A 13,485-nucleotide genomic window follows, 5' to 3' on the forward strand; every position below is an offset into this window, starting at 1 on the left:
ATAGAATTCACTTCACTTACACTACTAAGCTTTTTGGAGAGGACTTTTGTGCCTAGTCAAAAAGTAAAGCGATATTTCATCACGTCTTGCGTTAGCTGCTGCAGAAGTTCCATCTTTTCCTTCGTCTTTAAGCCCCAACTACCACCTGGTGCCTGGTGATGAATAGAGAGCTTTGGCCGTGCGTAAATGGCAAGTACAGAAGCTGCAGAGAGTATGGAAAATACAAACAGGTAGAGATGTGGAAGTTACCAAATCTATCAACTTTCAAGCAAAAGCAAAATTACAAGTATATATATTTCATTTTCCCCTACATCTCACAAACGAATCCCAACAAAATTGTCTGCTAAACTGATTCATAAGTCATGCTGTATGTATACATACATATATATATATATATAATATATATATATATATTATATATATATATATAATATATATATATATATGTACACACACACACACACACACAGCACGGTACATTTGGTTTCTTTCACTGGCTATGCTATTCTCTGATAAAGATTACAAAACAATAAGACAAATACAAAGTGAGTGCATTTCCCTGATAATTCACAATTGAAATCACTGCCTACATTTTGTTTTAATAGATAATATTAAAACTGTGATTGCACAATATTCTGAAATAGCTTACTTGATATGATAATCGTGCATATATACTTTACATATAAACTATTACTATGTATTCAACACAGTCCTTCATGAAAATACCAAAGTCTTCCCAATATTCCATATTCCTAGCCCACTTACACATCAAAGACTTATGCCTCATAAGGCATAAGTCTTTCACATTAAGACCTATGCCTTATGAAAAACTATTGCTGCTTTTAAATCTGCAGTACTGCCTAAGTCATTAGATTTTAGGTAATTGCCACCTTATGAGGTAAGTGTGGCAGAAGAAAAGGAAAAATACACATCTACAAAATTCCTTCACAATATCAATGCTAACTTCTAAAAATCACTCTCAGCTAATTCATTTGAAACTTACAACTATAACACTACTACAATGAATATAAACTAGATCTTTAAAATATAGTTTTAAAAAGCAATATTTACATAAAGCAAAAGTAGAAAATATTTTATATTCTAGGTTTAATTACATTGGTTTACTGAGATACCATGAAAGTACCCTGTACAAAACTTTTATCGGAAACACGCTATGGACCCTAACACTGTTACTTTGTGTAACCATTGTTCCTACCTTATCATACTTGAACAAGCTGTTGCTATTGAAAAATTGAAATTCCAACCATCAACAGTGGAAGAGCAACAAGTGGTCTATTCAAAATTACAGAAAGAAAAACAGCAATGGACCCAGTAATAGGATGGTAGGGTAAGAAACGGGCAGTGCAAATTCAGCATGTACACGCTTCTAAGTGGTACTAAGAGTACTAACGTAATAGTATACACAATCATTTTGAAAACTTACAAATTTTGATTGATGGTCATTGTTTCGACCCAGGTCATATCTGAAGAAGCAGATCTGACAAAAGGCAATCTAGCCATAACAGTTCTGTCTTTCTTCATCAAACTATTTTATCTAATGTGTTCCTCCATTTTTAAAGACACTAGGAGGCTTGGTAGTTAAATTTAGCAGATCGAGAGCTTTCAACTTGTGAATGTTGTTGGCTCTAAAAAATGTGATTTGATAAGGACGGAGTAAAGGGCCAAAAGAAACTTCATCATCGTCATTTAGCGTCCGCTTTCCATGCTAGCATGGGTTGGACGGTTCAACTGGGGTCTGAAGCCAGAAGGCTGCACCAGGCCCAGTCTGATCTGGCAGTGTTTCTACGGCTGGATGCCCTTCCTAACGTCAACCACTCCGCGAGTGTAGTGGGTGCTTTTTACGTGCCACCTGCACAGGTGCCAGACGGAGCTGGAAAATGGCTACGGACGGATGGTGCTTTTTGACCCTAGTTATACAAATATTTTTTTTATCAAACCTTTTATGTTTATGCTGTCAATATCACTTGAATAATGCCTTGAACCTGAGATAGAGAGATAAGTGTTCAAAAACACAAAAGAATAAAACAAGTTAGAAAATTCAGGATAGAATCATTTTATTGTTATTTACAAAACTATAACAGATGCAATTGAATTTTAAACAAGTTGAACACGTAACACATGAGAAAAATAACCAAAAGGCACAATCAAAGCATTAAAACAAAAAGCTAATACTATCATGGACATTCATTTCAGCAATCAGCAGTTAGTTTCCATATTCTGAAAGATTTCCAACTTTGGCACAAGGGTACAAGTTAACTTTACTCGACCCTCAGTGCACGACTTATTTTATCGACAGGAGAGGAATGAGAAAAAATTGACATAGTAAAGATATAAAAGAACTATGTTATTCAATAAAATTCTGTCTATTTCTACAATCAGACATCTTTATACATAAAAGTGAAGTTGTGTGTCTGTCTGTCTCCTACGATTTAGATTCCTAACTACTCCCACATTTTGCGGTGCAGTTTAACCAAAACAGGGTATCTTATAGTCGTGATTCATATCGAGCCCTTCTGGGTATTAGCGCGCGTCTACGATGAGTCTACGATTTAAAAATAAATTTACCATCAGTTTTTCCCATTTTTAATGCATTTTTGGCATATAAGGAAGTAACTCTCTAAAAATTTATTAAATCTCAGAACGTAAAAAGCTACAGTAACAGCCTCCCCCCCTTTGTGGTTAGCCATATTGAGATGGCTATTATACTTTACATCTCTAAAAATGCGTATATAGTTATTTCCCTTACAAACCCGAGCAACGCCGGGCGATACTGCTAGTCACAAATAATTAAATAACGAGTTGATTGATACTAGATAAAGCGTTTTTTTTTTTTAAATAGGCAACCTTGTGACTAAGGATTAGCTAGTACTACAGGCAAAACACGGAGGCAGAAAGAGAAAAACTATAGTAAATAAGTTGTATTTATAATCACAGAATGTGTAAAGGAAGACCATTCGGAAAGCACATGGCAGCAAAAGCTGAGATAAGTGCTTTAATATTGGGAAAGAGATCAGGCTGGAACCTGAAATACCATTTCATTTAAGGCAGAGGTAGAATAGTCGAGTAAAGCGTTTCCAGGTTCTTCGACGATGTAAAAGAAATAAAACTCTCCACAGCTACTACAACTAGTCATATGCGGCATTATCTACTGCTGTGAAACCAGAGATTGCGGTGGACTTGTTTCACGCATTTACATGAACTTTCGGAGAAACGAATACGTACACAACACATACACCGAGACACTAATAACAATGTCTTCAGAAATGGCTTCTCTCCATCCAAGAATTTCCGAGACAGATGGACGCGACTAAAACAGCCATGGCTATCTGACATTATCTTAGCCGAGAACTTGTGTTGAAGCTAATTGCCTGCAAGGTAGAGAAACAGGAAGAACTCAACACAATTTCATAACAAGACAATGTGTGCCAACGAATGTGTGTATTAAAAAAAAATCGATATGGTCACCTTGACACACAACCAAGGTAGAAACGTTAATCAGATTGACACACACTACACAACCCAATCAGAAACGACTTGAACATACAAAGCTCAGTCGGACTGACAATAAATACAATACAGATTAACTGGATTGTACACACAAAATCCAGACTACACACACACACACATTAAACAGCCTTACTATGGAGAGGGATAAAATGCCCAATGCCAAAGACATAATCTAAACGCACTGCCTTCTTCAGGGTATTGAGAGAGAGAGGCGGGGTGTACGACGGTCAGCTGGTAATGAATAAATACATTTCTAGAAATGTCACGCAGTAGAAAGCAGTCGATGTTAGAACGTTTACGAATGATTTTATAAGATTGAAGCATTCAGCGAAGTAATAAACCCCTACAACTTGGTGGATAGTGGTTTCTTTCCAGGAGCAGGGAAGATAAAGCCCCCCCCCCCAAGGACATCAGTGAATATATTCTAGGGTGAATCGAAAAATCCTCAGTTTATGAACTTTCAATTTACAGTTCTCGATAATCATAAGGCTTCGATTTAAATCAATTTCAAACCAACCTTGAAGCAACTCACCCGTCACAACAGCTTCAGTCCAGACGAAACTAAAAATTACAGCATAGACTCTAGAATCAGGGCTTTACTCGGACATAGTAATAATAATAATGATAATAAATATATGTAAGCAACAGATGACTGTTGAATGCCGACGCATGTACATAAAAGGATATTTTTGATAAGAAAAGCTGGTTATTCAATGCCCATTTAACTATAAACTGTTCAATATAATCAATGAGAAATAGTAGAGGGTTGCAGAGACTGGCAATGGCCAGAGAGGAGGTAAGGCATTGGACAGCAGAAACTAGCAGACCATCGTTGTGTCCAGCAGCATAAATGATGTGTTTTACAGGACAAAACTACTGGAAATTTCATAAGCAACAAGCAAAGCCGGTTTATTCTATTTTGATGAAGCACTTTCTGAAAGAGACATGTTTTGAACATTAGATATTTCTTTTATATTATTAATTACTCCTTCGTAGTGAATTAGCTGCTATTTCTAACTGGTTGAGAGGCCACATAAAACTTACTGCCTGAAGAAATAGCAGTCAAATCTCCCCTAAATCACATACAAGTCTTCAAAAGAGGGATGCATTAAGGATAATGCGGTTCTCAATTCTGTCTACATTTAAAGAGGTGACAATAGTCACGGTTTGCACTGCCTAAGATTAAAAGTTCATATCATATAAGTGTACAAACGAAGCACATTGCAATCCAGTGAAGGAAACATTTTCTATTCATCAACTCTGTTATAGACTGGAAATAATAAATGTTACCAAATAACGACGGTGACCAATTAGGGGAGAATTAAAAGGCTGTTTTTTTTTTTATTAAACTGTCACAATTCCGATTTAGACATTAATAATACGTGGGCAAAGAAGAAAGGTAGAAACAGGTGAGAAACTAGAGAACCAATAGTAATAATAATAATAATAATAAACATAGAGCAAACATATTTCTCGTCTCGACTGAATAAATAATGAAGAATAAGGGAATAAATAATGGAGAATAAGGGAATAAATAATGAGTATATTCTCTCATTCTCTCCACACAGATTTACAAAGCCTCTAAGCATTCGCTCGAGCTGCTTGAAACAAGAGCTAAAATCTCCTAAAAATCGAAGCCTATTAATTTTTTAAACGGGACATATTGGACAATGTGGTCCTAGAAAAACAAAAGAGAAGACTGTCATGGTCGGAACGCTTCTGACTGTCTGTTAGTCGACACGATCAGAACTGAACACACACACAAACAATGTAACATGGCCGACAGTTAATAATGTGAGCAGGTGGTGGTGGAGATGGTTGCCACGTGTGGTACCAGAGATAAAAGTCAATGTTGGTTTGACTGTCACACTAATCAACTGAAAGTGAAGTCATCAGTATAAAATTAGAAACAACAGTTGCTCGCTGTTTCAAATAACAATAAAATGATTTTGGTAAAATTAGCAGATATAACGAAGATACCGGAGAACACCAGTTTGTCCCAGCCTACATGAGATTATCTAAACTCTCAATCGGCTTGCTATAAAAAATAAGATTTTCCACATTTTTTTTTTCGGTCTGCAAAACTAAAGATACTATACATAGTCCACTGCCTTATAAAATAAAAGGATGCGATGGTCGTGGCTCGGAGCAGTTGTAACCAGAGGTAAAAACCGTCCCACGTTGCTAAAACCACTGGCGAAAACCTTAAGTCCCATTATACATATAGCGAGGGTTTAGACCATGTGTTAAGAAACCGATCTCATCTGGAACAAGATGGGATGGTCTTGACTGGAACATTTTTGATCTGGCACTAAAACAACAGGCTTCTCTGACCAACTCGCACACTGTTCTATCTTTTGTTTTTCTAGTTTATAAACAGCTTCCGAGAGAGAGGGAGAAAGAGAGATTTGTTACGCTAATAGTACTAAAGTAAACTTGATAATTATATGCAACAAAAAGAACTGCTACGAATTCAATGCTTGGCTGGCTAGTAAAGAACGAAAAAATTAGCAACATGGGGGGGGGGGTCAGAGGTCGGATAGAAATTATATTTAAACTACTGTCCGAAATCACATGGTTTAGAATTTAGCCAAAGTAAGACATGAAACCGAAGACTGATTGTGATTAAGTGGGGGTAGTAAAAAGCAACAATTCTAAGGCGAAACGATCAACATTCTGCAGAGTGAACCGATTGTGGGACACGAAAAATTACTGGAAACACAATGTGATGTATAACATGCGGAGCTGAGTATATAAACACTGATACAAAGAGGAAAACAGAAAAAACGCCTACTAAACACTCGCAGGCTTAAAACCATTCCAAATAGCAACACAACCAAACGCTCCAACGGAAGAAAGTACGGAAACTATTTAGCATGGATCTAAGGAATAAGATTGAGTATGACCCCTCTTAAGATCTGAAAAGCCGAGGTGCCAAGTTGAGTGGTGGACATTATTAGACACACACACAAATTACAGTAGAATAAACATCCCGCTAAGGTTTATTATTCAACGTGTGAATGAAATAATAAAAAGATTACTCGATAGAAATGCCACAATTTAAAAAGAGTAAAATATAAGTCTCACTTTATGTTTTGTAGACATATCCATCACACACAGGCACGTGGCATTGCAGTTAGATTAAGGCAGCGGGCTTCGATTGCTCTGCTAATTATCTGGTACGAATTGTCCTTCGTTCCATTTCCTCATCGACAGTTTACTACCGTCGGCGTTCTTATTTTAGGTGTTGAAGCTGTTCACCTACTGAGCAAAACGGCTCATTTCAAGTTGCTCCAGGGGGCTGGTACAACCCCCCTTTTTCCCCTGTAGTTATCACATCCTGGATGCTTCCTGAGGATCAAGAGGCAGAGCGGTCTCTCTGTCGGCTCACGACGACAGAGGCACTTAAAACAATTAGCAATAGTGCGCGCGCACGCACACACATGAACCAGCGCATGTCTCGAAGTATTTTGCATATATCCCACCCCGTATTGGGTTAGCAAAAAGAGAATACAATAAACAATGATATACAAAAGGGACACAATTGAAACGACAGACCATAGAACTGCTCGATTAAGTTGACCGAGGTTAAACAACATGAATGTGTATTAACCAAATTCAAAGCCAACTTGATCATAAATATTCATCAGGCTGACCCGATTAAATAGATTGGCCAACAAAAGTGCCCCAGCAATGGCTGTCTGCTAATGTCTTAAAGACTACGCCATTCGAGGTGTCCTTCCTTTTGATGTTTTAATGATCTTGTTTGTAGGCATAGTGACATCAACATGGCTGGTGTTATTAGACAAAAGGTAGGCGAAGAATTTCTGAGGACTCACGTCTCTAAGAAGGAAGAAAAGATTGAAATGTGATTAGTAAGGGACTATGGGTGACGAATACACACTATGCGTTTATGACCAAGTCGGATGGGCCTAAATAGAGATAAGACTTGATTAGTCAGCTATATATTAGCAGTGAATGAGACAGAAGTACGAATTGCTATCTTTTAGCAGATCAGGCAACCTCTCAGAAGCTCTCGTTTGCTCGATGAAGTTTAACCTGGCATATTGTGTTACAATATTATTTGGAAACAGACGACAACCATAAATGAACAATTTCAGTAACTAATACCAATCGACAGAAGTATTACTTATCTGGATGTGAATTATTCTTTTCTACTCTAAGGCACAAGGCCCGAAATTTTGGGTGAGGGGGCCAGTCGATTAGATCGACACCAGTACACAACTGGTACTTAATTTATCGACCCCGAGAGGATGAAAGCAAAGTCGACCTCGGCAGAATTTGAACTCAGAACGTAAAGACAGACGAAAAACAGCTAAGCATTTCGACCGGTGTGCTAACGTTTCTACCAGCTCGCCGCCTTCTGGATCTGAATTATTGCTGGAAGTGTTAGCTATCTCTCTCTCAAATTACATCCTACTGTCTCTAGTCCATGATATACAAAAAGGTGGGATGATGAACACGATCAGAATGCTTTGATCAATAGGCCTGCTCGATCAGATTGACCTTAGGGGACTAAACAATAAACATGTGTCAATCAGACAGGGGGTCCAATTCTTGTTTGGGGGTTTAATAGCAATCGACATCATTACTGCCAGATACAATAGTAACAGTGGAATGATGTAACAGAACCTCTAGTAGCAGTGTTAAAGAAACCCAACTATGGAATCAACAAACATGCATTGCCTGTTGAGTAACAAATTACTTTTACAGGTTGTAGCAGCTTCGTTGTCAAGGAAACAAAGATTGCAATTAACGGAGGTATATTCCTCGAACAAGCTAACAAATTCTACCTTCACTTACAAGCCGTAGTAAGCGAGGTGCACACGGTACACACTGCTGTAAGCTGAAATGAGGATTACTTTATATCATCAGCTAATTAGACATGGAGAACAGACAGGCAACTTTTACTATTCAGATTGCTACTGCAGGCGATGGACTAATTAAATATTGTAAAATAATCCTGATTATTATTATTATTATTATTAAGGGAGCTCTCTAAAACGATACAGTCGAAGTATTTGCCCTTAAGCAGACCCTTTCACACAGCAGGAGGTCTGTCAGTTAGGGAGGGCAATTCAATTGATAAAAACCATGCAGAGGGAGACAGCTTTAACACCCACATAAAAACACCGATGATAGTAAGCTAGGTTGGTGAGGATATGGAGCAAGGGGGGATTCGTAGAAGATAAATTAGGACAGGAAGGCAAGGAGACCAGTTGGATCTCATTCATAACTTCTAACAATAGACAGTAAGAAAAAATGTTTCTTCATTGGGTAGCTTAAGTGGTGCTGAAGAGGGAGACTAAATTTTGAAGTGGGGATGGCAAAGAGACATTAGTACAAGGCTGTAAAAGGGGACGTATATACCTAAACTAGTTTACACGCAGTACGAAACTTAACATTTTCAAGTGTTTAATACTTCAGCGATTTATTCATCCACCTGCCTCCAGCTTTCAGCCCAAACAAAGTGAGCTGGCATTGATACAGATTTAACAAAATGGTGTTAGAAATAATGAAATAAAGCTGGTTTAATCCACGTAGATCTAACCATAAAGGAATGTCTGTCGAGAGAGGAGGGGCAGTTAGTAATAATCGAGAGATAAAACGTACAGAAAATTCAGAAATGATGCTAAGCATAACGTCAGAAAGGCATTGGTTAACACAATATAAAATAATTGGAGGTGATTAACTTGTATTTTAGACTATCATCCCCCGCACTATTATAGCTCTGGAGTATGTGACGATGACAGCAAATAAATTTAGGTTAGCTATTTATTTAGGCATTTCATTAATCAAGAAACAGATAATAACGATAGAGAGGGTTGACGTAAATAGAATTCGCCGCCACCGCCAAAGGATCGTAGATTGGGGAAAATTGTAAAACGACATGTGATGAAATAATGGCGACTGGTCCATGCGTAGTTGGTGCAACAACAGAACAAGGCGGATAATAGGAGGCAACTGACGATTTCAACGAGATTAAAAGACATAAACAGTATTATTTATATATATTACACACGTTGAATAAAAATTTAACAGCACAACCGTTTTGCTACATTGGATTATAAAGGAAAAAAAGATGAAGGCAGAGAGCTTAATGCGAAATGCGTTCTAATGGGTTCTGTACAAGAGCTGGAGGTGAAGCTACTAGTGAAGAGCCATGTAACCAAAACCATCTCTGAAATAACTAATGTTAAACGTTATTACAATTATTTCAGTTATTATAACAAAGCTAACAGAACAAAAGAGATGGCCAAAGATGGTCTTCTATGAGATGACAAACCATATAGAAAATACTGTGATGTCTTAAAACCTTGTTCAGGAAGTAAATTATATTTTCCCTTTCATCTACCGCTTCCATTACCAAAATATCAATAGTGTGGCGATTTTTTTTTTTTTTAAATATACTGAGAATAGTAGGAAAGTAAATCAAACGGACTATTAACATTGGAAGAAGAATCTGAAAGTAAAAGAGACTAAACAGAAAAGAAAAAAAAAATTACAGATGGTGACAGATCGAATCAGAAGAGTCGCAATGGCACCACCACCAGCATTATTGGTTAGCTACAGTAGTAGCAGAAGCAGTAATCGTGGTAATAAGAACATAGTAATGAGTTTAGTAGTAGATGTCTATATATAGCCAAACAGTGAGTTACATACACCATGGCGAGAGGTAGATAGATGTACAGCTCATTACAGTCAGACTAGACAGACACAATCTGACAATATTCCATTGAGAAAAAGTGTGAGTGTGGCAAAGACAGACATTAAATGATAATGATGCTAATGATTTTCTTGCCCAATATGAAATAACGATTGCGTTTTGCAGTATGTTTACACATGCACACACATGTGTGTAGGGCTGTATATGTCACTGTCTCATCTCCTCTGTAAGTAGAGGATAGTACAAACACATTATATATATGTGTGTATGTATAATATATATACATACAGACACATATGTACGGGTGTATACACACACACACATTAGGTACTCATAAAAATAAGAGCCAGCAATAGAAATCAATAATGCTAAATGGCTACGTAGACAGAGAGAGAAAGAGAGAGAGAGGCTTTCAGCAATTACAATCTGACCGATCACACATACATAAGTATATGCATGTCTGTCTCTCAAATACGTACGTATGTGTGTGTGTATATATATATATATATATATATATATATATATATATATATACACGGATAAATTGGCTTTTGTAGTTCTTGAATCAGTAACAAAAAAAACAACATATTAATACCTGTTGAGGAAATTAGTTATATTTCATTACTTAAGAAGGTAATATTAAATATTAAATATATATATATATATATATAATATATATATACACCCACTATATATACATATATAATGTATGTGTGTATGTATACACACTTCGCATATGTGAATTGTATACATGTATGTTCTGTATATTCGCACTCATGCGAATGTGTGTATATATATAAATATAAATATATATATATATAAAATGTATATGTATACACTGTTGTATACATTCAAGTCTCAAATTGCGTGTTTAATTCAAAACATAATTGTTGTTTTGGATCATAGTTCAATGAACAATGGATGATTTGAGTGAAGAGAAGATAATATATTGTGTTTTGATCTGGACATTAGAATCACCCAATTAAACTGACCTTACCCAGAGGTCGGGCTTAATGGGTGCATTGAGAGTGTGAGATAGGGTTAAGAAATCAGAATTTTATAATATATATTCCTGTAGCCAACGTGTAAATGCGTTTATGTGTATTTCTTTAGCCCCAAATCAGCACTGATTAAGCTAGAAATATCAGCCAAATTAAAGGCGTTCCAGTCGTAACCATCGCGACCGTTTGTACATTTAAGACCTTAGAACAGAATTGTTTAATGAATCCTTTAAGGAAGAGGAGGGAGGGACGATATGGTGTGATGTGATATGATATGATATGAGGACTTGGCTGCTATTTCTAGCAAATCGAGCGACCACACAGACACCCGTCATTGCTTATACACGAATGTTTCCGTCAGTAAGAATTATGGGGATAATATAGATTATATAATGCTGTAGGTGTTCTCTGTAACAACAGATTGGATATTACAGAACGGGGTACATGTATGTGCTCTATGGCTAAGTAAATGTACGTATGTACATACGTAAGACTATAGATTTTGAAGCAAATATCACCAACTGGCTAATCAATAATTAAACTGAGCTATCGATGAAACCACACTGATATATATATATATATATATTAGTAGAATGATTACAGCTCGGTGCCAGACACCACCAAACCGTGATTGTGCTCATTATGCGTAATGAATGTATACAGGTATCTGTATTTGAGTAACAGGAGTTATTGAAATGGGAAATACAAGACTATCCCAAAAATGGTGATGATGTAACGTCAACTGAACAGAAAAAAAAGATAACAAGAAATACAGTATACTACTGTAACTATGTATGAACAAGGAGCATATATACAAGGGACTTCGACTTGCTAGATATAGCAGCCAAAATTCTCATATCCTCCCCGTCAAAAGAGTATGTGAGAATATATTATAGTCATAGACAGTCACAACTTAGGTGTACTAAACTAAGATTGATGATTTAGGACTAACAGACAATAGATAATCAAACAACGATGTCTACTACGAATTTGTACCCAATCTACCTTATTATCTTCAATATATAGACATTCACACTATGCAATTTTTAGAAATATGAAGAAAAAAATGTGGCAGAAAGCAAGTACCGTTAAGTAAAGCTAGGTAACGGTTTAACTAAAAAAATATATATTTTTATATTAAATATATTATATATTTACCTGAACAGAAGCTCCACAACCGTTCTCCTTACTGTTTTTCCCCGGAATCTTGCCGATTGTGGACTAACACATTAAAGCATAATACAGCCAAAGGAAGAGTTGAGACACCGGCGTAAGAAAGAAAAACGTAATTGATTTGCCTTCGACTTCCTATCAGTGTGTGACACCGGTGAAATAGGCTGCGCACAGGTCATGGAAAATCTTATATACGACGCCGCGCATGTATACAAATGTGAGTAGTCTAGCGGAAGAACAAAGTGATTTAGCGGGGGGTGTAGGAGATTAAAACATAGATCTGAGAGAAATTTAGAAAAATATTAAAACGAGAGAATGCTGATAAAAGTTCTAACAGGTAAAAGTAATCGTAAAAGAAATTAAAAGCTTACGATGCATTGCACTACGAGACTATAAGCGTGGTTATGTATGTAATAATGTGCTACTTTTCTCTCTTTCTCACTTACTCCTTTTCTTTCTTATCTCATTAGCTGTCTGTCTCTCTCTCTTATCTCATTAGCTGTCTGTCTGTCCTCTCTCTCTTTATCCCATTGTGTTCTTCCTCATTTTTTTTTTTCTCTTTATGTCTTTCTACATTTCTCTCTCTCTCTAGCTTCCTCGTTTTTCTCTCTTCCGGTCTCTCTTAAACACACACACACACACACACACACTCTCTCTCTCTTTCTCTCTACTTTGATCTTAGACTTTAAAATTTCCTCTTCTCCCTCTTTCCCTCCTTCCTCTCACTCTTTCTCCTTTTCCTTCCCTCTCTCTCTTCCCCTCTCTCTCTTCCCCTCTCTCTCTTCCCCTCTCTCTCTTCCCCTCTCTCTCTTCCCCTCCCTCTCTCTCTCTTTATAATAATTCGGCTTTTCTTCTCCCAATTCAGATGTCCCTCCTTATCTCACTTATAACACTCTACAATCTCCCTTCTCTGCATCGGTCACTTCTGGTACACTGCCGCTTTCTCGACCTTTTTCATTCCGCTCCCTCCCTCTGTTTCTCCTAGTAAATACTTGTATACATTATTTTACACATGCATACACAAACACAAACACACATGTAATAATATCAATAAATTATGAATTAATATAATTTCAATGATACACGCAAATACAT

The 13,485-nt window shown here is 36.8% G+C and overlaps 1 protein-coding gene across 3 annotated transcripts in view; it reads right to left on the reverse strand.

Annotated features, from left to right (window-relative positions):
- The window catches only part of LOC115214899 (ornithine decarboxylase), a 46,218-nt gene extending 33,640 nt beyond the window's left edge, over positions 1 to 12,578 (reverse strand). The window contains exons 1-2 of one of the 3 annotated variants that reach the window (XM_036505632.1): positions 12,376 to 12,578; positions 21 to 202 (exon numbers count right to left, since the gene is read on the reverse strand). The gene's annotated coding sequence lies outside the window, so the exon portion shown is untranslated. The remainder of the gene's footprint in view (positions 1 to 20; positions 203 to 12,375) is intronic. The other 2 variants (XM_029783936.2, XM_036505633.1) reach the window with 2 other exon arrangements.
- Between the last annotated feature and the right edge of the window lie 907 nt (positions 12,579 to 13,485).

The sequence above is a fragment of the Octopus sinensis genome, linkage group LG8 (genome assembly GCF_006345805.1).
Source record: "Octopus sinensis linkage group LG8, ASM634580v1, whole genome shotgun sequence".
NCBI lineage: Eukaryota > Metazoa > Mollusca > Cephalopoda > Octopoda > Octopodidae > Octopus > Octopus sinensis.